At 45.2% G+C, this 26,084-nt stretch overlaps 1 protein-coding gene, 2 long non-coding RNA genes and 1 other non-coding gene across 9 annotated transcripts in view; 2 read left to right on the forward strand and 2 right to left on the reverse strand.

Annotated features, from left to right (window-relative positions):
• Window positions 1-26,084, reverse strand: part of PDE4B (phosphodiesterase 4B) — a 294,866-nt gene that overhangs the window by 182,246 nt on the left and 86,536 nt on the right. The gene's annotated exons all lie outside the window — the stretch shown is intronic.
• The window catches only part of LOC114818266, a 69,471-nt gene that overhangs the window by 36,042 nt on the left and 7,345 nt on the right, over window positions 1-26,084 (reverse strand). The window lies entirely within an intron of this gene.
• Window positions 10,661-10,798, forward strand: LOC114805531. Its single transcript, XR_003753503.1, has one exon. It is a non-coding gene; the product is annotated as a small nucleolar RNA SNORA7 (small nucleolar RNA).
• Window positions 15,457-23,645, forward strand: LOC120638967. The gene is made up of 2 exons (XR_005661031.1): window positions 15,457-15,650; window positions 23,380-23,645. It is a non-coding gene; the product is annotated as an uncharacterized LOC120638967 (long non-coding RNA).

The following is a 26,084-nucleotide window of genomic DNA, read 5'->3' on the forward strand; positions in this document are numbered from 1 at the left end:
TCCCCATGGCCAACGAGGAGCAATGGAAACTACCCCAAAACTTCCAGCCCAAAACCAAATTTTCATGGCCGAAAGAGAATCGGTGGAGTAAAAGTTTTGGACAAATTTTCAAGGGGAAAATGATTTCATCGATCGCCTCCTCCATCGACACCATAAGGCCGATCGTTATATCTCTTTTCACCGTTGCTGAGCACAGTTCCCTGTCCTGATGTTTTCCCCATCTCAGACAGTGAATTGTATTTACTGAGCACTTACTTTGTGCAGTGCACTGAACTGAGCGCTTGGGAGAGTACAATACAACAATAAACAGATACATTCCCCGCCCACAACGAGCATACAGTCTAAAAGGGGAAACTAGTTTGGCACTTCCCTGCAACCATTAGATGGTTAATTCTTTGAGGGTCCAGAAAGTGGGTATGGATTGTTGAACACAGGGATCTTGCCCTCTTACATTAGCAATGTGGCTTAGTGGCAAGAGCACGGGCTTGGAAGTCAGAGGACGTGGCTTCTAATCCCGGCTCCACCACTTGTCTGCTGTGTGACCTCGGGCAAGCCGCTTCACTTATCTGGGCCTCAGTTACCTCATCTGTAAACTGGGGATTTAGACTGTGAGCCCCAATAGAACAACCTGATTACCTTGTGTCTATCCCAGCGCTTGGAAGAGTGCTTGGCACAAAGTAAGCGCTTAACAAATACCATCATTATTATTATTATCGTGTTCTCCCAAGCACCAAGTTCAGTGCCCTGCCCACAGGAAGAGCTCCGAAAATAAACACGAGTGACTGAGCGTTTGGACCTAAACTCCTCTCCCCACATCTCCAAAAGCCTGGATTTCTTCAGGAGGTGATCAGGCATAAAATCTAAAAGTCCTCGGCCACGATGGAGACTCCAGAATCCTTTGGAAAAGCATGCTGGAATACTGGAAAGAGACAATGAAGCCAACCACCTGGAATCTCACATCGTCCTTGACCTTTTTCTCAAAGCCCACGACGCATCACCTCCCCACTGACATTTCCACAGAGCTAATTTCAAAGCGGGGAGGTTGGATTCAGAGGTAAAATTGGTTTTCTCAACAGAAATATCAACAATTATTTTTGGCGAGGCTGGGAATTCTTTTGTGCTCCTCTCCCGCAGCAGACACAAAGGACAGAAGTGAACAAGCCGCTTGGCCCAACTTCCAATGATTAATCAGTCGATAAATCATTGCTATTTATTGAGCACTTACTATGGCGCAGAGCACTGTACTAAGCGCTGGGGAGAGTACAATAATTAGCAGATACATTCCCTGCCCGTAACGAGCTTACATTACAGTAACTGTAAGAAACACTTATTCTGTGCCAAACACTGTGCTAAGTACTGGGGCAGATACCAGGTCAGACATAGTCCCTGTCCACCATGGGGCTCACAGTCCAAGTAGGAGGGAGAAGAGGTGTTGATTCCCCATTTTACAGATGAGAAAACTGAGACACAGAGAAGTTAAGTGACTTGCCCAAGATCATCCAACAGGTTAGAACCCAGGTCTCCTGACTCCCAGCCCCATGCCCTTTCCATAAAGCTACCAGGGTAGCTGCAGCCTCACCCAAAACTGCCACATTCCAGTTAAGTGGTACAATGGTAAGGGGGCAAGGTTGGATAGGAGAGATAATAATAATAATTGTGGTATTTGTAGCGCTTACTATGTGTTAGTCTCCAGCCAAATCAGGAGTGAACAAACAGGTTCTAGGAGAATTAAGCCGTCACCAGCTTCTTTTTTTTTTTTTAGATGATATTTGTTTAGTGCTTACTCTGTGCCAGGCACTGTACTAAGCACTGGAGTAGATGCAAGCTAATCGGGTTGGACACACTCTGTCCCCAACATGGGGCTCACAGTCTTAATCTCCATTTTCTGATGGGGTAACTGAGGCCCAGAGAAGTGAACTGACTTGCCCATGGTCCCACAACAGACAAGTGGAGGAGCCGGAATTAGAACCCAGGTCCTTCTGACGCTCAGGCCCGGGCTCTATCCCCTCGGCCCTGCTGCTAGATTCAGAGGGCTTAAAATGGGGTGCAAATCAGTAGCGGCAGAGAGTCATGTGGCCGGGTTTGAGAAAGGAACCCAGTGCGTGAAGGAGCTGGAGTGATGGTGAGGGGAGAAACACTAAAGGAGAAAAATTAATTCTGTTTGAATAACACTTGGCCTGTTTGCACAACAACGTAGGCCGGTGTTTCCCCGGTGGGGGCGGCTCTGCCAGAGGCTCGAGCCGGTTAAGCACTGGGTGGGGAGAGGGCCTGGTGTTCATCTTGACCTTTTCCAACACCGATTTCGATGTTCAGAACACAGGCGCCAATGTTCTCCTGCCAAGCCTGGGGGTGGCTTGCATGCTCACGGGCAGGCCCAGGGGGGCGGGGAGCAAGGGGAGGGCAGAGGGGTAGGGGGAGGGTGGGAAGGCACTAATATTTAGGCATTCATTTAACCACCTCGCTATCTTCCCACTCTCTTTCTCCTCTACTAGTTTCTACTCCCGGTCATAATAATAATCGTAGTATTTGTTAAGCACTTCCCGGTCTCTTTATCCTCCAATATGTTCTAATCCCAGTTAGGATAATAATTGTAATATTTGTTAAACACTTCCCATTCTCCTTTTCTTCCAATAGGTTCTAATCCCAGTTATAATGATGATTATAATAATTGTGGTATTTGTTAAGCACGTCTCATTCTCTTTTTCCTCCAATAGGTTTTAATCTCGGTTATAATATTAACTGTGGTATTTATTAAGCATTTCCCATTCCCTTTTTCCTCCAATAGGTTCTACTCCGGTAATAATAATAATAATAAATGGGGTATTTGTTAAGTGCTTACCATGTTCATTCAATAGTATTTATTCATTCAATAGTATTTATTGAGCGCTTACTATGTGCAGAGCACTGTACTAAGCGCTTGGGATGAACAAGTCGGCAACAGATAGAGACAGTCATGTGCCAGGCACTGTACTAAGCTCTGGGATAGATACAAGATAATCAGGTTGGATACAGTTCCTGTCCCACGTCTTAATCCCCATTTTACAGATGAGGGAACTAGGCCCAGAGAAGTGCAGTGACTCATCCAAGGTCACACGGCGGGCAAGCGGTAGAGCCAGGATTAGAAGAACGCAGGTCCTCTGACTCCCAAGCCTGTGCTCTTTCCTCGAGGCCATACTGCTTCAGGGCGATCTTGGCGAGTCACTCAACTTCTCCATGCCTCGGTGTCTCCATGTGTAAAATAGAGATTCGATCTCCATTCTCCCTCCTGCTTAAGAGTGGGACTCCTTTCTCCCTTCGGCTTGGAAATCCTATCTCCTTCATATTCTACAGACCATTACCCTCCACCTTCATAGCCCTATTTAAATCACATCTCCTCCAAAAGCCTACTCCCTTATTACTTTATTTTATTAATTATGTGTATATGTCTATGATTCTATTTATCTATTTTGATGGTACTACTGATGCCTGTCTACTTGTTTTGCTGTCTGTCTCCCCCGTTTAGACTGTGAGCCTGTTGTTGAGCAGGGACTGTCTCTATCTGTTGCTGAATTCTACATTCCAAGTGCTTAGTACAGTGCTCTGCACACAGTAAGTGCCAAATAAATACGATTGAATGAATGAATGCATTAACCCCTCATTCCCCTTCCTCCCTCTCCCTTCAAGGGGATCAAGAATCAAGGGGATGTACATCTCATTAACAAAATAAATAGGGTAATAAATAATATAAACAAATGCTTTGAACAGTGCTTTACACCCAGTAAGCCCTCAATAAATACCCAGAGAAGCAGTGTGGCTTAGTGGCAAAAGCACAGGCTTGAGAGTCAGAGGTCGTGGATTCTAATCTAAGCTTCACCACTTGTCAGCTGTGTGACCTTGGGCAAATCAGTTCACTTCTCTTTGCCTCAGTTACCTCATCTCCAAAATGGGGATTAAAACTGTGAGCCCCACGTGGGGCAACTGATTACCCTGTATCTACCCTAGCACTTAGAACAATGCTTGGCACATAGTAAGTGCTTACCAAATACCATCATCATTCTCATTTACAGATTAGGTGCTGTGTAAACCAGAGGGATTTCAGGTGTGAGAGGGCTCCTGGGAGCCTCACCTGGTTTTCTGAAACGAGCTCTCACCAGCAACCAGGGAAATTGGAGTGGGTGGGGGAGGGTCGGGGGAGAAATATATGCCCCACCTCCAACCCACTCCCATGAATGGGGACCACCCAGCAACTTGCAGAGTAATTCTGGGTCAGACACGAAGTGAAAAGACACCTTTCAGGCAGGTGCAACCCAGAAGACACTAAGTTTTCAATAGACCGGTGGCTAGAAAGCTGCTCCTTTGAAGTTCAACTGAGAGGTGCTCATCAAGGAACAAAAGCCTTCCTCAGCCTAACATGCTCTCGCATCCCTCCTCCCACTCCCGGTTCATTTCAAGCACAGTCTTTCAGAGGCTCGCGAACAAATCATCAATCCGATGAAAATGACCAGAAGCCTGGCTCTTTTAAGTCTCGGGAGTTTGGGGGAATGTGATTTCCCAATGGAAATTTAATCAAGCGATAGTATTTATCGAGCACTTACAGGGTGCAGAGCACTGTACTAAGTGGTTAGGAGCCTAATAATAATTATGGCATTTATTAATTGCTTTAATATGTGCCAAGTGAGGGGGTAGATACAAGGTAATTAGGTTGGACACCATCCCTGTCCCCTATGGGGCTCACACTCTTAATCCCCATTTTAGAGATGAGGGAACTGAGGCCCAGAGAAGTTAAGTGATTTACCCAAGGTCATACAGCAGAAAAGTGGCAGAGATGGAATTAGAACCCAGGTCCTCTGACTCCCAAGCCAATGCTCTTGCCACTAGGCCAAGTTGCTTCTCAGGACAATACAGTACAACTCAGAGTACCAGTACAGTACAGTTTGTAGACATGATCCCTGCTCACAAGAGGATTCCAATCTAGAAGACATTAATGAAGTAATTAACGTGAGGATAAAACCCGACCTGAAAGAAAAGCAAGCTTTGAGCTGATGGGTGGAACAGAAGGTCTCACCTCTGATGATCTTTGCCATCTCTTTATCCCTAATAATAATAATTATTATTAATGATAATAATTGTGGTACTTGTTGAGCACTATGTGCCAGGCACTGTACTAACCACCTGGGTGGATACAAGCAAATTGGGTTGGACAGAATCCTTGACCCATGTGGGGCTCACAGTCTCGATCTCCATTTTACAGATGAGGGAACTGAGGACCAGAAAAGTGAAGTCTCTTGCCCATGTTCACACAGCAGACATGTGGCAGAGCTGGAATTAGAACTCGTAACCTATTAACTCCCAGGCCCATGGTCTATGCCATAAAACTCTGCTCTTTTTTTACTCTGGAGTGAGCTGTCACCTGAGTGGTCTCATTTCCAGGTAAAGATCTTGCTACATGTCTGCGTTCCTCTTCTACACTGTGGACATGCACAAAAAAGTCCAATTCCTATCAAAGGAAGGCTTACCTTGAGCCTATGCAATCCCCTGATTTGGGAGGGCTTAGGCAGAAGCGGGGTGGGGTAATATCCCCTGCTACAATATCAAGAGCATGGAAGGAGGAGATAAGAAAACACAAATGAAAACATCGTCTATCCACTATCTCCCAGTCATCCAGTCCATAAACTCTGGCAGCGGGGTGATGGATGACGCCAGGTGAATGCCTGCCAACCAATCTCATTTCCTGGCTGGGGTCCCTGAGATCCAAAAGGATGTGGGCCTCCACAGTGGATTGGATGCAGGAACTGAACGATGGCCCTTGGCAAGTCTGAAGCCCATGACTCAGTCTTCCTGGGGCATTTTACTGGGGAACTGAGCCATCTCCACCAGGAAGCCAAACGGTCTATTATGCCATGGGAATCCTGAGTCGCTGGCCTGACGCCCCTGGGGGACTCAGGGTAGAAGGGGGTTCCTATCCGCCTACTTATCTACAGCCAGGATTTTCCCACAATCCTCTTCTGTCCCCAACCAGAAGGAGGCCAGGGCCACGAGGCTGAAGGGAAATTCAGAGCGCTCCTCTGGCCGGCTCTTCTTGGAGGGCCTTAGAACCTGCTTATGTGGGGTGGAGGTGATAATCAATCCATCAATTAAGTGCATTTATTGCAGAGCACAGTGCTAAGCACTTGGAAGGATATCAAGCACATTTACTGAGTGCTTACTGTGTGCAGAGCACTGTACAAAGCGCTTGGAAGAGTACTATATAACAATAAACAGACACATTCCCTGCTCACAATGAGTTTGCAGTCTAGAGAGGGAGAATATAACATTTACTATGTTATACATATATACTATATATATAATGAATATAACAGATGCAGCATGACTTAGTGGCAAGAGCATGGTCTTGGGAGTCAGAGGATGTGGGTTTTTATCCTGGCTACCCCATTTGTCTGTTGTGTGACCTTGGGCAAATCGTGTAACTTCTCTGTGCCTCAGTTCCCTCATCTGTAAAATGGGGATTAAGACTGTGAGCCCCATAAGGGACAGGAACTGTATCCAGTCTAATTATTGTGTATCTACCCCAGCACTTAGAACAGTGCTTGGTAAATACTAAATGCCATAATCATTACCAAAATTATTATAATTATTATGCCACCCCAGTATCGCACGGCTCTTAGATACACATCCCCTACCTGTAACTTACTTTAATAATAATGTTGGTATTTAAGCGCTTACTATGTGCAGAGCACTGTTCTAAGTGCTGCGTTAGCTACAGGGTAATTAGGTTGTCCCATGTGAGGCTCACAGCCTTAATCCTCATTTTACAGATGAGGTAACTGAGGTACAGAGAAGTGAAGTGATTTGCCCACAGTCACACAGCTGACAAGTGGCAGAGCCGGAATTCGAACCCATGACCTCTGACTCTCAAGCCCGAGCTCTTTCCACTGAGCCACGCTGCTTCTACTTTAGTAACTGTCTCTTCTGCTAGATTGTAAGCTCCTCGAAGGCTGGGATCATGTAGTACCCTCCCAAGTGCTTAGAACAGTGCTCTTCTCATGCAGGAAGTGCTCAGTAAATACTGCTGAGTGACTGAATAGAGTTAGTGGAGAGGATCCTTGTCCTCAAGAAGTTTACACTTTAAATAGGGGAGTCAGACTCTGAAGTAATTTATAGATGGGATGAGAAGAGGACATGGTTATAACAGAGATGGCTCAGCCTTCTGGACTGAAGAGTTGCTGAATGAAAAAGGGTAGCAGGTGTTCCCTGGGGAGGGGTTGGGGTGGGGGTGGGGGGAGGATGGAGAGGAGGGACCTGATAAACTGAGGCTGGAGCTCCATTGGAGGGGTGATTCGAGGCCAGCAAAATCAGACCAACTATTTGCTTTCTCTGATGCCAACTGTAAAAACGTTAGGGATCCATTGTACCAAAGAGTAGACTGGGAAGCAGTGTGGTCTAGTGAATAGAGCACAGCCTAGGAGTCAGAAGGACCTGAGTCCTAATCTTGGCTCTGCCACTGTGTGACCTTGGGCAAGTAACTTCATTTTTCTGTGCCTTAGTTACCTCATCTGGAAAATGGGGATGAAGACTGTGAGCCCCATGTGGGACAGAGACTGTGTCCAACCCAATTACCCTGTATCTATCTCAGCACTTAGAATAGTGCTTGCAACATAGTAAGAGCTCAACAAATACCATTAAAAAACAACAACCAAAAAAAAAAAAGCTCGACCCTTCAAGCAAGAGCTAAACACATTTGAGTTGAAACAAGGCAGATTACATTTCCACCACATTACTCCCTCTGCCAGCTAACAGAAAATGACAAGAATATCATATCCTAATTTGTTTTACATTTGACGACAAGAAAATATCAGACTCCATGGAATTCAACAGGCTCTTGAGAAAATTAACAAAACTTTAACAGGGAAGACCCTTCTGGAAAAGAGGTGGGATTGCATAACAGGATTCATGATGTTCAATCAATCAATGGTATTGAGTGACTAATGTCTGTAGAGCTCCATACCTGCTCACAATGAGCTTACAGTTTAGAGGGGGAGACAGATATTACGATTATTATTATTATTGGCAATACTAATAACAGTCCATTTGTTTTTTGGGGGGGCAGATTCTGAGACTCGGTATCAGGGACTGTGTCCATTCTGATAATGTTGTATCTATCCCAGTGTCTTTTTAGTACACCTCTTGCTTATAATAAGTGCTTCATAAATTACCATTATTAGTAATAAAATAAGTTTGGACAGAGCACCCCAAATCTCCATGAATGTGGACAAGCCAAATAAAAGTAGAAAATCTTCTCGATTCTGTAATAGACCTAAAACGCTGAGACATTCTTGCAATTTAACTATGACTTTCCAATGCTAGACACGGGCAGAAGAAGTGCTTCATATAAATTTTTCCCAACTGAAAATGAACTTAAGGCACAAAACAAGTCCCTGAATAATATGCATCTATAAATCTAAATCATTCCAGAGAATATTATACCTTCTCTGGAAGCAATCTCTCTCTTTTAAGTCTAATCACACACATCAAAAGGGTGATTAATATCAATTTTGCTATCTGAATTTATTCAAAGCTGTCTACAACCAGAAAACAAGCCTATGAATAATACTTATCAGAGGATTTAAAAATTTCGTTCTTTTTGAAGTGAGGTTAAAAGTCCAAAATAATCATTTTCACCATTTATTCATTCACTTTACAAATAATCAGCAAAGCTTCCATGGGCATCGAGAAAATAACCTTATTTGTTTTTGGAGGAACAGGGGGTATAGCATCTTTGTTTTTCTCATCTATTATCTCTTTTCATCCTCACAACATTCCACAAGGTATAGAGGGGCAGTTATTACTATCCCCATTTCACAGAGGAAAAAACTGGGGCCTAGGGGTGTCTTGTCCAAAGTCACCCAGCTGGCCAGGGGCAAAGCCACAACTACAATCCCAGGTTTCCTGATTCTCATTCCCATATGCCTTCTCTCCTTGCACTCCATTTGTTAAATCTTAGGTTACAACGTTCTCTGATCCATTCTCCCTTTGGCTTTGACGGACAGTCTTTGGATTTGGCTTGTGCTCATTGAGAGTAGAAGGTGAGGAGAAAGTTTTCTTGAAACTCCCAGGCCCATGCTCGATCCACTAGGCCGCCACTGCTTACGTTCCACTTGTAACATAAGGAGACCGGGTGACCTGGGTCAAAGGGGCAGGATGCTTAGAACCAAAAGGGGTCAGGATATTGGGCTTCTGTCAGAAATTCTGAGCTTGAACCCCCTGTGCTTTCATTGACAATTTCCGGTGAATTGGCCTGCGCTCATTTCCGTTAGGAAGAGATGAAGGCCCTATTCCTTTGGCCTTTCAGAATAGCTGAAGAGTTGAGCCTTGAGAGGCAGTGTTGCCTAAGGGATAGCACACAAACCTGGGAGTCAGAAGGACCTGGATTCTAATTCCGGCTACGCCACTTGTCTGTTGTGTGACCTTCGGCAAATCAAGAAACTTTTCTGTGCCTCGGTTCCCTCACTTGTAAAATGGGGATTAAGACTGTGAGCCCAATGCAAGACAGAGTCTGGGTCCAACCTGATTAGCTTGTATCTAACTCAGGGCTTAGTAAAGCATCTGGAACAAAATAAGTGTTTAACCAACACCATAAATAAAAAGCATCTGTATCTTTTATGGAACATATGTTGAGGTTCCTGACTGGCATCAGGACCAACAGGTGAGAAAACAGAGAAGCAAGGGTGGTCTAGTGCCTAGAGTCTGGGCCTGGAAGTCAGAAGGACCTGGATTCTAATCCCTGCTCCACCACTTGTCTGTTGTGCAACCTTGGGCAAATCACTTCACTTCTCTGTGCCTCAGATACTTCATCTGCAAAATGGGAATTAAGACTGTGAGCCCACTGTGGGACATGGGTTGTGTCTAACCTGATTAGCCTGTATCTACTCCAGCGCTTAGTACAGTGTCTGGCACTTAGTAAGCACTTAAATTCCATTTTAAAAAAAATCTTCCTTCCTGAGTCTTATGACATTAAATGTATCACTTTCAGAATCAGGTATGGGATTTTCATATTTCTATATCTCCACGTCACCCCTCTTCTACCCAAGTTCTGATAACAGAAATTCCCAACAACTACAGTTTTCATTTTTCCCACACATAACAGGCAGAGCAATTAAGACTGCGCATTTCCTTTCTGAGCCCTCCTGCCGACTTCTTCTGCAGAAAGCCAGGGGAACGGCTCTTTTGTCTCCCAAGTGTTCCCAATGCTGTTGCTGCTGAGTGATGTCATTAGTGTCATGGATACGGCAGTGCCCCTATCCAGCCTTCTTTCCTGCCTCTGGCCACCGACACAAAAGACCATTCGGAACCAGCTGAGTCATTATCCCCCATCAACAGTTATTAAAGGGAAATAAAAATCAAACCCGTATTCGGGGCCAAGTATGTTTGCAAACAAAACAAAACCGTTCAATATCGTTCATTATACTGCACTGATGGTGGAAAATGGTATTTTGGGGGAGATGGGAAGGTGGTGTCCAGTCAATCATATTTATTAAGCGCTGACGGTGTGCATAGCACTGTTCTAAGTGCTTGGGAAAGTACAGTTTAACAATACAGCAGACACACTCCCTGCCCACAATGAACTTAAAATCTAGAGGGGAAAACAGACATTAATATAAATAAATGATGCATATGCACATAGCCCCTCTCAGGGTCGTACCTGGGGAGTCTCCAGTACTCTACCAGTCTCGGCTACGGGAGAGAGAGCCAAGCAGAGGGCTACCCATTCCACTCCTAGCTTGGGCACTGGCTAGCGAGTGGAAGGCCATCAGCTACAAGTCAAAACTTATGCACGCCGGGAAGCAGCAGCATGGGAGAGAGTCAAGGGTGGAGACTTGAGTTTACTGCGCAGAAGGCGGCAATGGTGAACCACTTCTGTATTTTTACCAAGGAAACTCTATGGATCCACTACCAAAACGATTGCAGATGGAGAGCGGGGCGTTCTGATAGAGATGTGTCTGTAGTGTTGCTATGGGTCAGAAGGAACTTGACGGCATAAGACAAGACAATTTGCACATAAGTGCTGGTGGCGGGGGTGAAAGGGAGCAAATCAGGGTGACGCAGGAGGGAGTGGGAGAAAAGGAAATGAGGGCTCAGTTAGAAAAGGCCTCTTGGAGGAGATGCGCCTTCAGTAAGCCTTTGAAGGGGGCGAGAGTAATTGTCGGCTGGCTATGAAGAGGGAGAGCATTCCAGGCCAGAGGCAGGATCTGGGAGCGAGGTCGATAGATGAGATTAAGCGTGAGGTAGTGAGTAGGTTGGCATTAGAGGAGCAAAGTGTGTGGGTTGGTTTGTCGTAGGAGAGTAGCGAGGTGAGATAGGAGGGGACAAGATGATTAACTGCTTTAGAGCTGATGGTAAGGAGTGTTTTTGATGCAGAGGTGGATAGGCAACCACTGGAGGAGTGGGGAAACACAGACCGAAGGTTTTAGTCCAAGAAGATGGCTGGTGGTAGAAGCCAGGAAACCTCAGTCACAATGAGATCAATCTGTCGTATTTATGGAGCGCTTACTGTGTGCAGAGCACTGTACTAAACGCTTGGGAGAGTACACCATAACAGAGTTAGCAGGCATGTTCCCCGCCCCCACGTTCACCTCAGAAGCCGGCTCCAGCCCCACGGCTGCCAGAGCTCTTCAAATCCCTTCAGCCGACACTTAAAAGTTGCTGGTGAGATTATCCCTTAATGGAATCGGTCCCGCTCAAATCGATCCGGCCGAAGAGAAAAGCCATGTTCACCTCTCCTGTGCCCTGCTCTGAGAAGGTTGTTAGGGGGGAGGTGAGGTGGGAGGAGGGGGACCAAGCTTGGCAAGGGAGAGCACAATCAGCACAATCAATCTATCGTATTTATTGAGAGTTTACGGGATGTTCTGAGCAAAGAAAATCCAGGCAGATTCTGGAGCCCTGCATTTAATGCTCTTACTCAATGAATATCTACTCCCTGCAGACAGCCTAATTGTTAACAAGACCTGTGTGTCTTAAAATACCTGCTCTGAGGGGTAAATGCAGAAGTAAAAATATAACGGTGTGTTTAGTCCTACAGAAGGAACATTCCTACAGCTAGCGATCCCTATTTCATTTTCCAAACCTCAGAGCAAAATTAGGTACTTTGTATGATTGTAATAGGCACTTCCACAGTACCCTTTCTACCTTCTCTTCAAAACTACAGTGTGAAATTCCTTGTTCCTGACACTCAAGGGACTGGGGGGGGGCAGGAGACCAGGATTCTAAGCCTGGCTCTATCCCTGGACTGCTGTTTGACCACAGAGGAATCACTGAGCCGCTCAGTGCCTCCATTTCCTCATCTCTAAAATGGGATTAAAAAAAATCCAGGCTCTCCCTCCATGTTAGACTGCGAGCCCCACATGGGACAGGGACTCTGTGAGTCCTGATTATCCACCTCAGCACTTAGCACAGCGCTTGGCACATAGTAAGCATTTAATACCATACCCTTAGGAGGAGCATAAGGGGAAAGTCGAGAGAGTGAAGTGTTTACTAAATAACGTAATTAATTCACCAGGCGGTCCATAGCAATTCTAATTTTTTTTTTGTAATGTTGAACCCTCTTTACTAACTGAGATATCTGTCTCTAACGGGATTATAATTTTCCACTCTTTTGGAGAGGGAAATCCAGGACTGTATTCAGACTCTTTAGATCATTTTATTGGTGCCAATGAATGGAAGACCCTTTGTTTAGTTTTATTTATTGAGTGTTTACTGTGTGCAAAGCACTGTACTAAGCTCGAAAGTACAATTTGGCAACGGAGACAATACCTACCCAACAACGGTAAGCTCTTTTTCCTCCAAAGCCTAGACTGTTGCCAGCAGCACTGGGGGTGTGTGGGGTGTGTGTGTGTGTGAGAGAGAGAGGGAGGGAGGGAGAGGGAGAGAGAACACAAAGGAATCCTTAGCCTCCGCCTCAACTCCCTACTCTAGAAAGAGAAAAGCAATAGCATATGATTAGCTAAGGCTAGTAGCTCAGATAGTTAGCTGTGGGGTGGAGGGGATTATATGATCCTTGCATGGCATAGTGGCTAGAGCACGAGCCTGGGAGTCAGAAGGTTATGGGTGCTAATTCCAGCTCAGCCACTTGTCTGCTGTGTGTCTTTGGACAAGTTACTTCACTTCACTGGGCCTCAGTTACCTCATCTGTAAAATAGGGAATGAGACTGTGAGCCCTACAAGGGACGGGAACTGTGTTCAACTCGATCTGCTTGTATCCACCCCAGCGCTTAGGACAGTGCCTGGCACATAATAATAATAATAGTAATTGTAGTACTTGTTAAGTGCTTACTATATGTAAGGTACTGTACTAAACTGGGGGATTTCCAAATTCAGCACCCAAAGGCTTTTTGAAGTTCCCTCTATTTTGTAAGCTCGCTGTGGGCAGGGAATGTGCCTTCCAACCATGTTATATGTATTATACTCTCCCAAGCGTTTAGTATAGTGCTCTGCACCCAGTAAGCCCTCAAAAAAATGCAACTGACTGATTCCCTGACTAAGCCCTCATTTCCTCTTCTCCCACTCCCTACTCAGCCCCTCAGCACTTATGTTTGTATCCATAATTTACTGATTTCTATCGATGCCTGTCTCCCCCTCTAGACTTTGAGCTTGTTGAGGGCAGGAAACATCTGCCGACTCTTGTATTGTACTCTCCCAAGCACTTAGTACAGTGCTCAATAAGTACCACTGATTCACTGATCGATTGATTCAGGCAGTGTAGAGACTCCATTCTGAATTAAGTGACTCTTGCTAGCCCTTACTGGCCCTATATAAAGCCATTCATTCCCAGTCAGCCCTGACTCTCAGTTAACCAGACACTTGGACTAACCAGCCCCTACTACTCCTGTACCCCGGTGGTAAATTATAATAAAAAGGAATTTGTTAAGCACTTACTATGTGCTAAACACTGTTCTAAGCACTGGGGTAGGTACAAGCTAATCAAGTTGGACACAGTTATATACATTCTATAATACATACCTTCGAATGAAGTCACACCCTTAATTCTTAATTCACACCCTTGGTCAATCAATGCTATCTATTGAGCGCTTACTATGTGCAGAGCACTGTACTATGCTCTTGGGAGAGTACAACAGACACTTTCCCTGCCCATAACTGTCTACAGGACAGGTTTACAGTCTGAACTATCCCTCTTTTCACCAGTTGTCAGACAATAGGTTTAAACTTCAATGCCTGACTCCCACCCAGTGCAGTGGAAAATATTATATATTCCCTGGAGTTTGGGGTTGTTTTTTTTTGACATAATAGTTGCCACCCCCCACAGTGGGCTTATTCTCAAATGAATAGGTAGCTGAATCATCAGCACCAACTGTTCCAGTTTTTGGTGCAAGGCTACGAGGTTAGTTAGGACATAATACATAATAAATTTCCCCCGAGTATCATGGTTAGTCAATCAATAAATCAAAGGGATTTATACTGAACACTTACTGGATGCAGAATACTGTAATAATAACAATAATGCTGGAATTTATTAAGCGCATACTATGTGCCAAGCACTGTTCTAAGTGCAAGGTAATCAGGTTGTCCCACATGGGGCTCACAGTCTTCATCCCCATTTTACAGATGAGGTCACTGAGGCATAGAGAAGTTAAGTGATTTGTCCAAAGCCACAGAGCTGACAACTGGCAGAGCCGGTATTAGAACCCGCAACCTCTGACTCCCAAGTCCGTGCTTTTTCCAGTAAACTATGCTGCTTCCCAGCTGTAGTAAGTACTTGGCAGAGCACATTAGAGTTGGTAGAGTTGAGAAGCAGCGTGGCCTAATGGAAAGACTATGGGCCTGGAAGTCAGAGGTCATGGGTTCTAATCCCGGCTCTGCCACTTGTCAGCTGTGTGACTGTGGGCAAGTCACAACTTCTCTGTGCCTCAGTTACCTCACCTGTAAAATGGGGATTAAGACTGTGAGTCCCACGTGGGACAACCTGATTCCCCTGTGTCTACCCCAGCACTTAGAACAGTGCTCTGCACATAGTAAGCGCTTAACAAATACCAACATTATTACAGTGCTCTGCCCACAGTAAGTGCTCCGTAAATACCATTGAGTGATTGACTGCAGGCACCCCTGATTTCACCCAAATTTCAGGTCGGTTCCAAATCACAAAGCCCTCTCAGCTTCAAGATACCACAGGAATAAGGAGTTCATCCTGTATTAACAGCCACACGCCCACTTCAATCTCCATAAGATGTTTTCTGAAGGTTTGGGGAAGGGAAATGTCATCCAAACAAAACCCATGAATAAGTCCCTCCCCCAGGCCTCAGGCTGGGCCTTTAGAAGATCAACATATAAGGGAAGATGTGACAGAGGGGCTGCACTGGGCCAATTTTGAGTCATGATCTAAATGCAAATAGGCGAGGAGTATCAGTTGGCAGAAAAATGGCAACGTTCCGAGGCTGATCGACAAGGGTTTTAACGGCTGGCGCCTAATGCCAAACGCTTCGGGTGCCCGCTGCTTGAACTGCCCCAGCAGACAGCAAGGATCTTGGGAAGGGCAGGAGGCAGTGAATCAGGAGGCCAGGACTCCAGTGCTGCCACTGGCCTGCTGAGTGGCCCTGGGCAAGCCTCAACTTCCCTGGGCCTCGGTCTTCCCATCTGTATCTGCTCGCCCTACTTGTTAAAACGTGAGTCCTGTGGGAGACAGGGCCTGATATCTAATGTGAACACCTTGTATCTTGGCACGGAGTAAGTGCTTGAAAAAGACCAGAATGAAACAAGATGGTGTGGTGGCAAGGGCACGGGTTTGGGAGTCAGAGGACATGGGTTCTAATCCCGGCTCTGCCACTTGTCTGCTGTGTGACTTTGGGCAAGTCACTTCACTTCTCTGTGCCTCAGTTACCTCTTCTGTAAAATGGTATTTAAGACTTTGAGCCCCATGGGGGACAACCTGATGACCTTGTATCTACCCCAGCGCCTACAACAGTGCTTGACACATAGTAAGTGCTTAAATACTATTATTAATAATCTTGGTATTTGTTAAGCGCTTACTATGTGCAGAGCACTGTTCTAAGCGCTGGGGTAGACATAGGGGAATCAGGTTGCCCCACGTGGGGCTCACAGTTAATCCTCATTTTACAGATGAGGTAACTGAGGCACAGAGAAGTGAAGTGGCTTGCCCACAGTCACACAGCTGACAAGTGGCAGAGCCGGGAGTCAAACTCATGACTCTGACTCCAAAGCCCAGGCTCTTTTCCACTGAGCCACATATTATTATTATTAATATCCCCACTCTGACCTCCAAATTCTCCCTCATTCAGTGTCTCCCCCTCTAATGGTGGCTACTAAGAAACCAGGAGAGGAAAGAAAGAATGCATTTGCTATAGCCACAACTGGCCCTGCAGGTAAGTAGCTCTGATGAGACCACACTGTCCACTCCTCTAGTGCCTTCAACATCAACTGTCCCCTCCCAAATGCTTAGCACAGTGGTGTGCACACTGTGGGCATCCAGTAAGTAGCACTGAGTGATCGACTGAGACAGGAGATGCCCACCGAACCCAAACCTGGGATTACCAATCCAGGTAACGGTGCCACTGACAACAGGACTACCCAGCCCCCTGAAAAGTAATAATAATAATAATGTCGGTATTTGTTAAGCACTTACTATGTGCCGAGCACTGCTCCAAGTGCTGGGGTAGATACACGGTAATCAGGTTGTCCCAGGTAGGGCTCACAGTCTTAATCCCCATTTTACAGTTGAGGTAAGTGAGGCACATAGAGAGGCCTAGTCGACAGTGCCGGGGCCTGGGAGTCTGAAAGACCTGGGTCTAATCCCAGCTTCACCACTTGTCTGCTCTGTGACTATGGGCAAGTCACTTCACTTCTCTGGACCTATGTTTCCTCATCTGTCAAATGGGGATTAAGACCGTGAGCCCTACATGGGAAATGAATGTTTCCAACCTGATTATTTTGCATCTACCCCAGCGCTTACTATAATGCCTGGCACAAAGTAAGCACCTAACAAATGCCATTAAATTTTTTAAAAAAAAAACACAAGAAACTGACCACTCCCATTTAGGCTGGAGTGTAAAGGTCTAATTAGGGAGCATTCTCCCAACGGGTGTCCATCCAGACTGGGCGGGACCAGATAGATGGAAGAAATGGTCATGTGCACGTGCCTAGCCATGTAATGGGCCCGGGCATTGTGAATGAAGTTTTCTCAACCCAAGGTACATCGAGAATGTAACCCCCTCCTTCTGTGAGAACGTAGTGTACGTGACTCTGGAATGGTTTTATGAGGGGGCTAGTCTTAACAAAATGTAAAAGAAATTCACTTTTACCTTTGGTGCACCCCATATCTCTCCATTTTTCACTGCTCTGTCAGTGTAATGGGCAGAGAGTTTCGGAGAGTGAAAAATGTACTTTTAATGAATTTTTAAGCTAAATTAAGCCATGCAGGAAGCTAAAAGGGATGTTTTAGCGAGGAGCTTATAAATCTTTCATTTCCTAAGATCCTTTCCCCTTCAATGAGTAATTCCAGATATAATTAGGCCTCACACATCCCCTTCGCTCATGCAAGGAAGGAGGCTTGACCCTTAAACCTTTCCGCATGAGAGTAGAAATTTCATATTATTAGTAACAATAATAATGATAATAATAAATGTGGTATCTGTTAAGTTCTAACTATGTGCCAGGCACTGCACTAAGCACTGGGGGGCAGGAGGAGGGGGAAAGACAAGTAAATCAGGTTGGACACAGTCCCTGTCCATCAGGTTTACAGTCTTAATCTCCATTTTACAGATGAGGTAACTGAGGTCCAGATAAGTGAAGTGACTTGCCCAAGATCACACAGCAGACAAGTGGTAGAGCCAGAATTAGAACGAGCCAGAATTAGAACCCATGATTTTCTAACTCCTAGGCCCGTGCTTTATCCCTTAGTGTTCTTTGAAACACTTTATTGCTAGAACGACACACTGAGTCTGTGTCCAGTGGAAACGTATGTGCCCAAAGAGTTAAAAATCCATACACTATTACTAGGACTGTCCTCAGGAAAGGGGGAGCCCACAGGCCTGATGCCAGATAAGGTTGCCAACAAAGGCAATAATCAAAATATGATCATTATTATCACGGCGTTTATTCACCGCTTACTATCTGCCAAGAGCCTGAACTAAGTGATGAAGTGGATACGAGTTGACCTGATCAGACACAGTCCTTATCCCACAAGGGATAAGACTCTCCATACTGTAAGCTCTTAGGAGACAGGGAATATGTCTGTTTATTGTTGTACCATACTCTCCCATGGGTTCTAATCCCAGCTCCACCACTTGTCTGCTCTGTGAACTTGGGCAAGTCATTTCACTTCTTCATGCTTCAGTTACTTCATCTGAAAAATGGGGATTAAGACTGTGAGCCCCATGTGGGACAGAGACTGTACAATCTGATTAATTTGTATCTACCACGGTGCTCAGTACAGTGCCTGGAACGTGATGATGACGATAGCATTTGTTAAGTGCTTACTAAGTTCCAGGTACCATACTAAGCGCTGGGGTGGATACAAGCAAATATGCCATTATTATTATTATTATTATTCACCATTCGGCAAACCTCCTTTCTCTTTTGCCAGCTCATCCTCTAGACTGTAAATTAGTTGTGAGCAGGGAATGTATCTATTTTGTTATATTGTACTCTCCCAAGTGCTTAGTCCAGTGCGCTGCAACCGGTAAGCGCTCAATAAATATGATTGATTGATTTCTGAAACGCCAGTCAACATGGATTCTGAGCAGATATATTTGTGTGTGAAGAAATCAAATGTGGCTTGGACAATAATGATCATGATTGAAATTCCACAACCAAAGTCAGAAATTCTTCACGGTCACAAAAGTATAATCAATGCTTGCAAAGCTGTGGAAGAAAAATAAATAGGTAGAGACATAATGCACCCTTTCTAGAAGATTGCTCTCCTCTTCACTGAGAATATATAAAAAAAAGCCTACCTCTAACTTCTTTTTCAGTAAAGGAATAAATATTTAACATTGTACATCAAATTCAACTGAGGATGACGTAGACCAAAGAAAATCAATCTAATTGCAGTTTATAGCATTCCCTCCCTTCCCAGTGTTACGTTATTCTGGGCTCCAGATCTTGAAAAAATTTGATATAGGGAAGCAGCATGGCCTAGTGGAAAGACCCTGGACCTGGGAGTCAGAGGACCTGAGTTCTCATCTTAGCTCCACCACAAACCTGTTTTGTGACCTAAATCAAGTCACTTAACTTCTCTATACATCATTTCCCCCATCTGCAAAATGGGGAATCAATACCAGTTCCTCCTCCTACCTAGATTGCGATCCTCATATGGGACCTGATTATCTTGAATTTACCCATTAACTCATTCATTCAATGGTATTTACTGAGTGCTTACTATGTGAAAAGCACTCTACCAAGTGCTTGGGAGAGTACAAAATAGCAATCTCTGTTCACAATGACCTTACAGTCTAGAAGGGGAAAAAGACATTAATATTAATAAATTACTCTAGCCCTTAGTAACAACTGAGACCCCTTGCCATCTCCTTATTGCCTGGAACTCTCCCTCATCTTCATATCCAGCAGACCTCAGCTCTCGCCATCTTCTAAGCCCTTCTGAAATCCCTCCTCCTCCTCCAGGAGGTCTTTCCTGACTCATTTCTCTCCTCCTCCAGTTTTCATCCCACAGCGAACACCCCAGCACTTTTGTGTCAACCACCCATAGTACTTTTGCACACGCCTGACAACCTATGCCCTCACACCTACATATCCATTCATTCAGTTGAGAAGCAGCGTGGCTCAGTGGAAAGAGCCCGGGCTGGGGAGTCAGAGGTCATGGGTTCGAATCCTGGCTCTGCCACTTGTCAGCTGTGTGACTGTGGGCGAGTCACTTCACTTCTCTGTGCCTCAGTTCCCGCAACTGCAAAATGGGACAACCCGATTACCCTGTATCTCCCCCAGCGCTTAGAACAGTGCTCTGCACATAGTAAGCGCTTAACAAATACCAACGTTATTATTATTCAGTTCAATAGCATTTATTGAGCACTTACTGTGTGCAAAGCACTAAAGTACTTGGGAGAGTACACTATAACAACAGACACCTTCCCTGCCCACAACAAGCTCACAGTCTACCTGCTTTGCTTGCTCTTCCTTTCTGTGAATTACTCTATCTACCTTCCCTGCTACAGGTTACACTCCCTGAAGGGAGGGATAGTGTCTTATAAAGATACCGTAATCTCTCAAGCACTCAGAACAACTCTCTGCACCCAACAGGGGCTCAGTAAATACTCGCCGCTGATTAACTGGCACTGCAAGGCAAGTAAAGAGAGCTTTGAGGAAGGAGAAGAACTTGAGTTGGGGGAAGAGACACAGCCTAGGATGAGAATGATGATTGTGAATCACTGAGGAAGCAGCGTGGAACTCCTAGAAAACAATGCCTTAGGAGCAGCGTGGCTTACTGGAAAAAGCCGGGGCCTGGGAGTCAAAGGACCTGGGTTCTAATCCTGACTCCACCACGTGCCTGCTGGGTGGCCTTGGCCAAGCCACAACTTCTCCGTGACTCAATTACCTCTTCTGTAACATGGGGTTTCCATACCTGTCCCTGCTTCTACTTAGACTGTGAGTCCTGTATGGGACAGGGACTGTGTCTGACCTGATTATCTTGTACCTTCCCCAGCGCTTAGAACATTGCTTGGTGTATAATAAGTGCTTAACAAATACTATTAATAACAATAATAATGATGGTATTTGTTAAGCGCTTACTGGGCATCAAGCACAACTCTAAACGCTGGGGTGGAAACAAGCTAATCAGGTTGGACACAGTCCCTGTCCCACATGGGGATCATAATCTCAATCCCCATTTTACAGATGAGGTAACAGACACAGAGAAGTGAAGTGACTCACCCAAGGTCTCACAACAGACAAGTGGCGGAGCTGGGATTAGAACCCAGGTCCTTCTGGCTCCCAGGCTCATGCTCTATCCATTAGTCCATGCTGCTTCTCATTTTAATTACTGTTATAATTATTATTAGTCTACAGTAAAAAGGAGATCTAAAGGCAACTTTAGTGGGTGAACTCTCTGGAGGAAGAATTCACCCACTAAAGTTGCCTTTAGATCATCACGGGCCCCTTATATTACAGCTATGAACTTCAGACTCCAGGCCTCCAAAAGATGGTGTTAATAAAGTAGGTTGGAGGGTCTTGGCTTCTGCTCTTTTACCTCCAAAAACCACTGATAAATTTTGGCTTGTTGCTGCAATAAAATGGAAATCAAACAGGCAGTCGGCTCTTAATTCCAAGAGCTGGCCCAGTCAGGGACCGGGGATGAAGAGTCATCACTGGGCTGTGTTTAAGCCAGGAAAACAGGGTTAAATTCTCCTCTTTGTTTAAGATGCTAATTCCTCTTAAAACAGAAAGGTGGGGTACACCTTTCCCCAGATAATATCTCCCTTACAAAAGATGTCATTTTATCTGGATTCTCATCCATTGCCTTCACGCCCAAATCAATCCCGTCCTTTTAGCTGACAGAGCATTTTACAGGTACATGCAGTAGACAACAAGAAAACTGAAGGCCTTTTCCTTCATGTATGCATGTCCTAGTAATTCTTTGAACTGAATCATTTCCAAATCCTTACCCCGTTGGGGTGGACACCTTTTAACTACCGTCCTGTTATAACACCATCCTGTTCTAAATAATCCCTGTCCCCTCTCCTTCCTCCCTATCTTCCAACGTGACAGCAAAAAAATATTTCAACAGAAACCACCCTACCTCCTTCTCGACACACAACTCGATATTTTGGGAGGAAGATTTGTTTACTCTGTATCTCCCCCCAGTGCTTACCACATAGTTTTTTTGGGGGGTTATGTTTTGTTTTTATGACAGTTGTTAAGTTCTTAGTAGGTGCCAGGTTCTGTACTAAGCACTGGGGTAGCTACAAAGTAATCAATCTAGACACAGTCCCTGTCCCACAAGGGGCTCACAGTCTTAATCCCCATTTTACAGATGGGGTCCAGAGAAGCGAAGTGACCTACCCAAGGTGACTTAGCAGACAAGTGGAAGAGCGGGGATTAGAAACCAGGTTCTACTGACTCCAAGGCCCATGCTCTACCCATGAGACCACGTTGCTCCTCAGGTGACTAATTGCCTGGTGTTATCCTCGGTGGTCTTTCTGCTAACCGATAAGGATACGGCACCAAATGGTTTTATGCCAGATATTTTTAATCTTTCACAGCCAGTCTCCCTCGGCCATGATGTCAGCCGCTGAGGTCCACGGCTCAGTAGTGGCGCTTGAACCCCTAGGGGCTCTGGGAGTGGAATGTGTCAGCCTGAGAGCGTGGGTCACAGGATGGGAGCAAGAGAGGACAGCCCCCTCCCTCCCCAGAGAAACACTCTAGGGTCAAACAAACTCCACATACATCCATAAAATGGCACCTACGATGTCATCACTTTGCCTTGGGTGTTCAGCAAAACAACTGCTACAGATAATAATAATTGTGGTATTTGTTAAGTGCTTATTAGATGCCCTGTAGTAAGTACTGGGATGAATACAAGCAAATGGGCTTGGACATAGTCCCCGTCTCCCATGAGGCTCATAGTCTTAATCCTCAGTTTACAGATGAGGAAATTGAGGCACAGAGAAGTGAAGTGACTTGTCCAAGGCCACACAGCAGACAAGTGGCGGAGCCCGGATTAGAACTCAGGTCCTTCTGACAGATCCCCCGGGTACCTCGGCGATCAATGCACTTGATTGCCCCACTATCTAACGTGTTTACTCACAAAACCACTCCACTTTTGAGGATAATTTTTGCACTTAAAAAACAGGAGAGGGGCTATTACATGGGACCATATAAGAATTGAGTTTAGCAATAAGGGGAGCTGGAGGGAAATAAAAGAGAAGAAAAAAGGCAGACAGAAGGGGAGAAGGAAGAGAAAGGTTAGAAGATGCTTAATATCACTATTATCATCATTATTATTATTAAGGTGCTAATTAAGCTCTTATTCTGTGCTAGGCATTGGGAAGGACACAGAGTTGCAGGGAGGTGAAGTGACTTGACTGAGATCAAGGGCAGAGCTGGGACTAGCATTTGAGAAGCAGTGTTGCTTAGTGCATAGAACCCAGACCTGGGAGCCAGAAGGATCTGGGTTCTAATCCCCGCTCCACCACTTGTAGGCTGTGTGAACTAGGGCAAGTCACTTCACTTCTCTGTGCTTCAGTTTCCTCATCTATAAAATGGGGATTATGACTGAGTCCCATGTGGGACCGGGATTGGGTCCAACCCAATTTGCTTGTATCTAACCTAGCGCTTAGTACAGTGCCTGGCACTTAGTAAGTGCTTAATATAATACTGGTAATAATAATCAAATTTGGACCTCCTGCTCTCCATTCTCCTTCCCAGGCCTGTGCCCCTTCTGCTGAGCTTCATGGCCTCCCTAAGCACCACCAGGAAGAAAGTGGAAAACAGAATTTCACCCAGAAAAACATTTGAAGCTAACAGCCTACAGGACCCATTTCTTCACTTATTGGAATCTGTGGAGTCTATTTCTAAAAGCAACTTATGAATATCCCTGGTATTTATAGCAGAGACCAGAGACCCGCACAGCTTTTAAATTTCTATTTTTCTCTCTCCCTTTTGTTCTCATTATAAAAATAGGCTGATCGTAACACCAGTGCTTCTTCCATCCCTCCCAAAGCTTTCACTTAAAATACTACAGTCTGACTCCTCCTGACGGCTAATTGCTAAGTGCCCATCGGCTCTCTGGGAACCCAAGGCCGAGGCTGGCCTAGATGTGCACAGGCCATGTGATCGGTGCCCACATTCAGATAAAAATACCCCCACCCCACATTCTTTGGCTTCAGAGCTACTTCAGTCTGCTCCCTCACCTCTGAGACTGAGAACTCCTACGTGACCCGGATTATCTCGGATCTGCCGCAGCCTTTAGCACAGTGTTTACTGTTAAGCGCTTCCTATGCGTCAGGCACTGGTCTAAGCGCTGGGGTAGATACAAGCGAATCACGTTGGACACAGACCCTGTCCCACGCCCACAGTCTCAATCCCTATTTTACCGATGAGGGAACTGAGGCCCATGGAAGTGAAGTGCCTTGCCCAAGGTCACACAGCAGACAGGTGGTGGAGCCGGGATTAGAACTCAGGTCCTTTGGACTCCCAGGCCTGGGCTCTATCCACTAGCCATGCTGCTGCTAAGGTCATTATTATTATGTCTAGATGTTCAGCCAGGGGAAGACAGGCGGCTGCTGGTTCAACCCCATGGTGGTTAGGCTGGAAATACAACCTTGAGCACCCGCCCTTTTTCTCCGCAGCTCCAGATTTCTGCAGATCTACCAGGCTCAAGCCTCACTCACCGCTCTACCCCACTTCACACCCTTAACTGGTTCCAGGAAACTTGAGGAGTCTGAACTATTGCGAACTAGAAGCCTTCCTTGACTGAGCCCTCCTCTCCTCTTCTCCCACTCCCTTCTGCGCCGCTCTCACTTGCTCCAACATTTAGCCTCCGGCCCATCCCCACAGCACATAAAAATAATGATGGTATTTGTTAAGTGCTTACTATGCTAAGCACTGTTCTATGCACTGGGGTAGATGCAGAGTAATCAGATTGTCCCAGGTGGGGCTCACACTTTTAATCCCCATTTTACAGATGAGGTCACTGAGGCACAAAGAAGTTAAGTGACTTGCTCAAGGTCACCCAGCAGACAAGTGGCAGAGGGAGGATTAGAACACACGTCCTCTGAATCCCAAACCTGTGCTCTTTCCACTAAGCCACACTGCTTCTCTGTACAAACCTGTAATTTATTCATTTATCTATTTATATTAATTCATTCATTCAATAGTATTCATTGAGCGCTTACTATGTGCAGAGCACTGTACTAAGCGCTTGGAATGTACAAATCGGTATCAGAGACAGTCCCTGTCCTCTGACGGGCTTACAGTCTAATATTAATGTCTGTCTCTAGACTGTGAACTCACTGTGGGCAGCAATGTGTCTATTTGTTGTTATATCATACTCTCCCAAGCACTTAGTACAGTGCTTTGCACACAGTAAGTGCTCAATAAATACGACTGAATGAATGAATACTGCACAAGGAAGTCTCCTTTCCCATAGGAAACAATGTAGATTAATGCATTCCTCAGATCCAAAAAACTGATCAAAACAATCTACCTAGACTACAGAACAGTGATAAAAACAATGCAAAATTACATGATCAGATAATATCAAACATGTAAGAATGATAAAAGACTATGAATTAGATTTTTTACATATCTACTTAGCAAATTCTACCATAGTCACACAGGCAAGCCTGGGTGAATTTCACCAACATTAATGCCTTAAAGTCTCTCTTTCTTACATAACTAAGTGATTTTTTACAACATTTTTCTTTCCCTTCTATTCAGTTTAAAATTACCCTGTAAAAACACCTAGAATCTGCCATTATCTATGCTAAATAGATATGTTACCTAATTCTGCATTCAAGTGGGCTTTTTCATCCCCCACCTCCACCACCACTTTCCAATCATTCAGAGTACTTCAAAAAGGTCAAGAGGAAAGGAAGTAAGGTTTTTAGACCAAAGTAAACTTTGCTGGATTATCAAGTGAGAGAGTTGAAAGAAATGCCTTAGCACCTTACCGCTGTGGGCAGGGAATGTGACTATTTATTGTTGTATTGAACTTTCCCAAGCACTTAGTACAGTGCACACTGGGAGCACTCAATAAATACAACTGAATTAATGAGTTAATTGCTAATGAAGAATGCTAAAATGTGGAAAGGACTCGACCCGGTCGACCTGTCGGCTTTCTCATCGCAGTCTGACTTCGGCCCGCCAATCGACATGATAATAATAGTAATCATTGTGGTATGTGTTAAGCGCTTACTATATGCCAGGCACTGCCCCGAGTGCTAGAGTAGATACAAGCTAATCAGGTTGAACACAGACCCTGTCCCACCTAGGGCTCACAATCTCAATCCCCATCTTACAGGTGACATAACAAAGGCACAGAGAAATGAAGTAACTTGTCCAACGTCACACAGCAGGCAAGTGGCAGAACTGGCATTAGGATTCAAGTCCTTCTGACTCCCAGGCCCGGG

The sequence above is a fragment of the Ornithorhynchus anatinus genome, chromosome 18 (genome assembly GCF_004115215.2).
Source record: "Ornithorhynchus anatinus isolate Pmale09 chromosome 18, mOrnAna1.pri.v4, whole genome shotgun sequence".
Lineage (NCBI taxonomy): Eukaryota > Metazoa > Chordata > Mammalia > Monotremata > Ornithorhynchidae > Ornithorhynchus > Ornithorhynchus anatinus.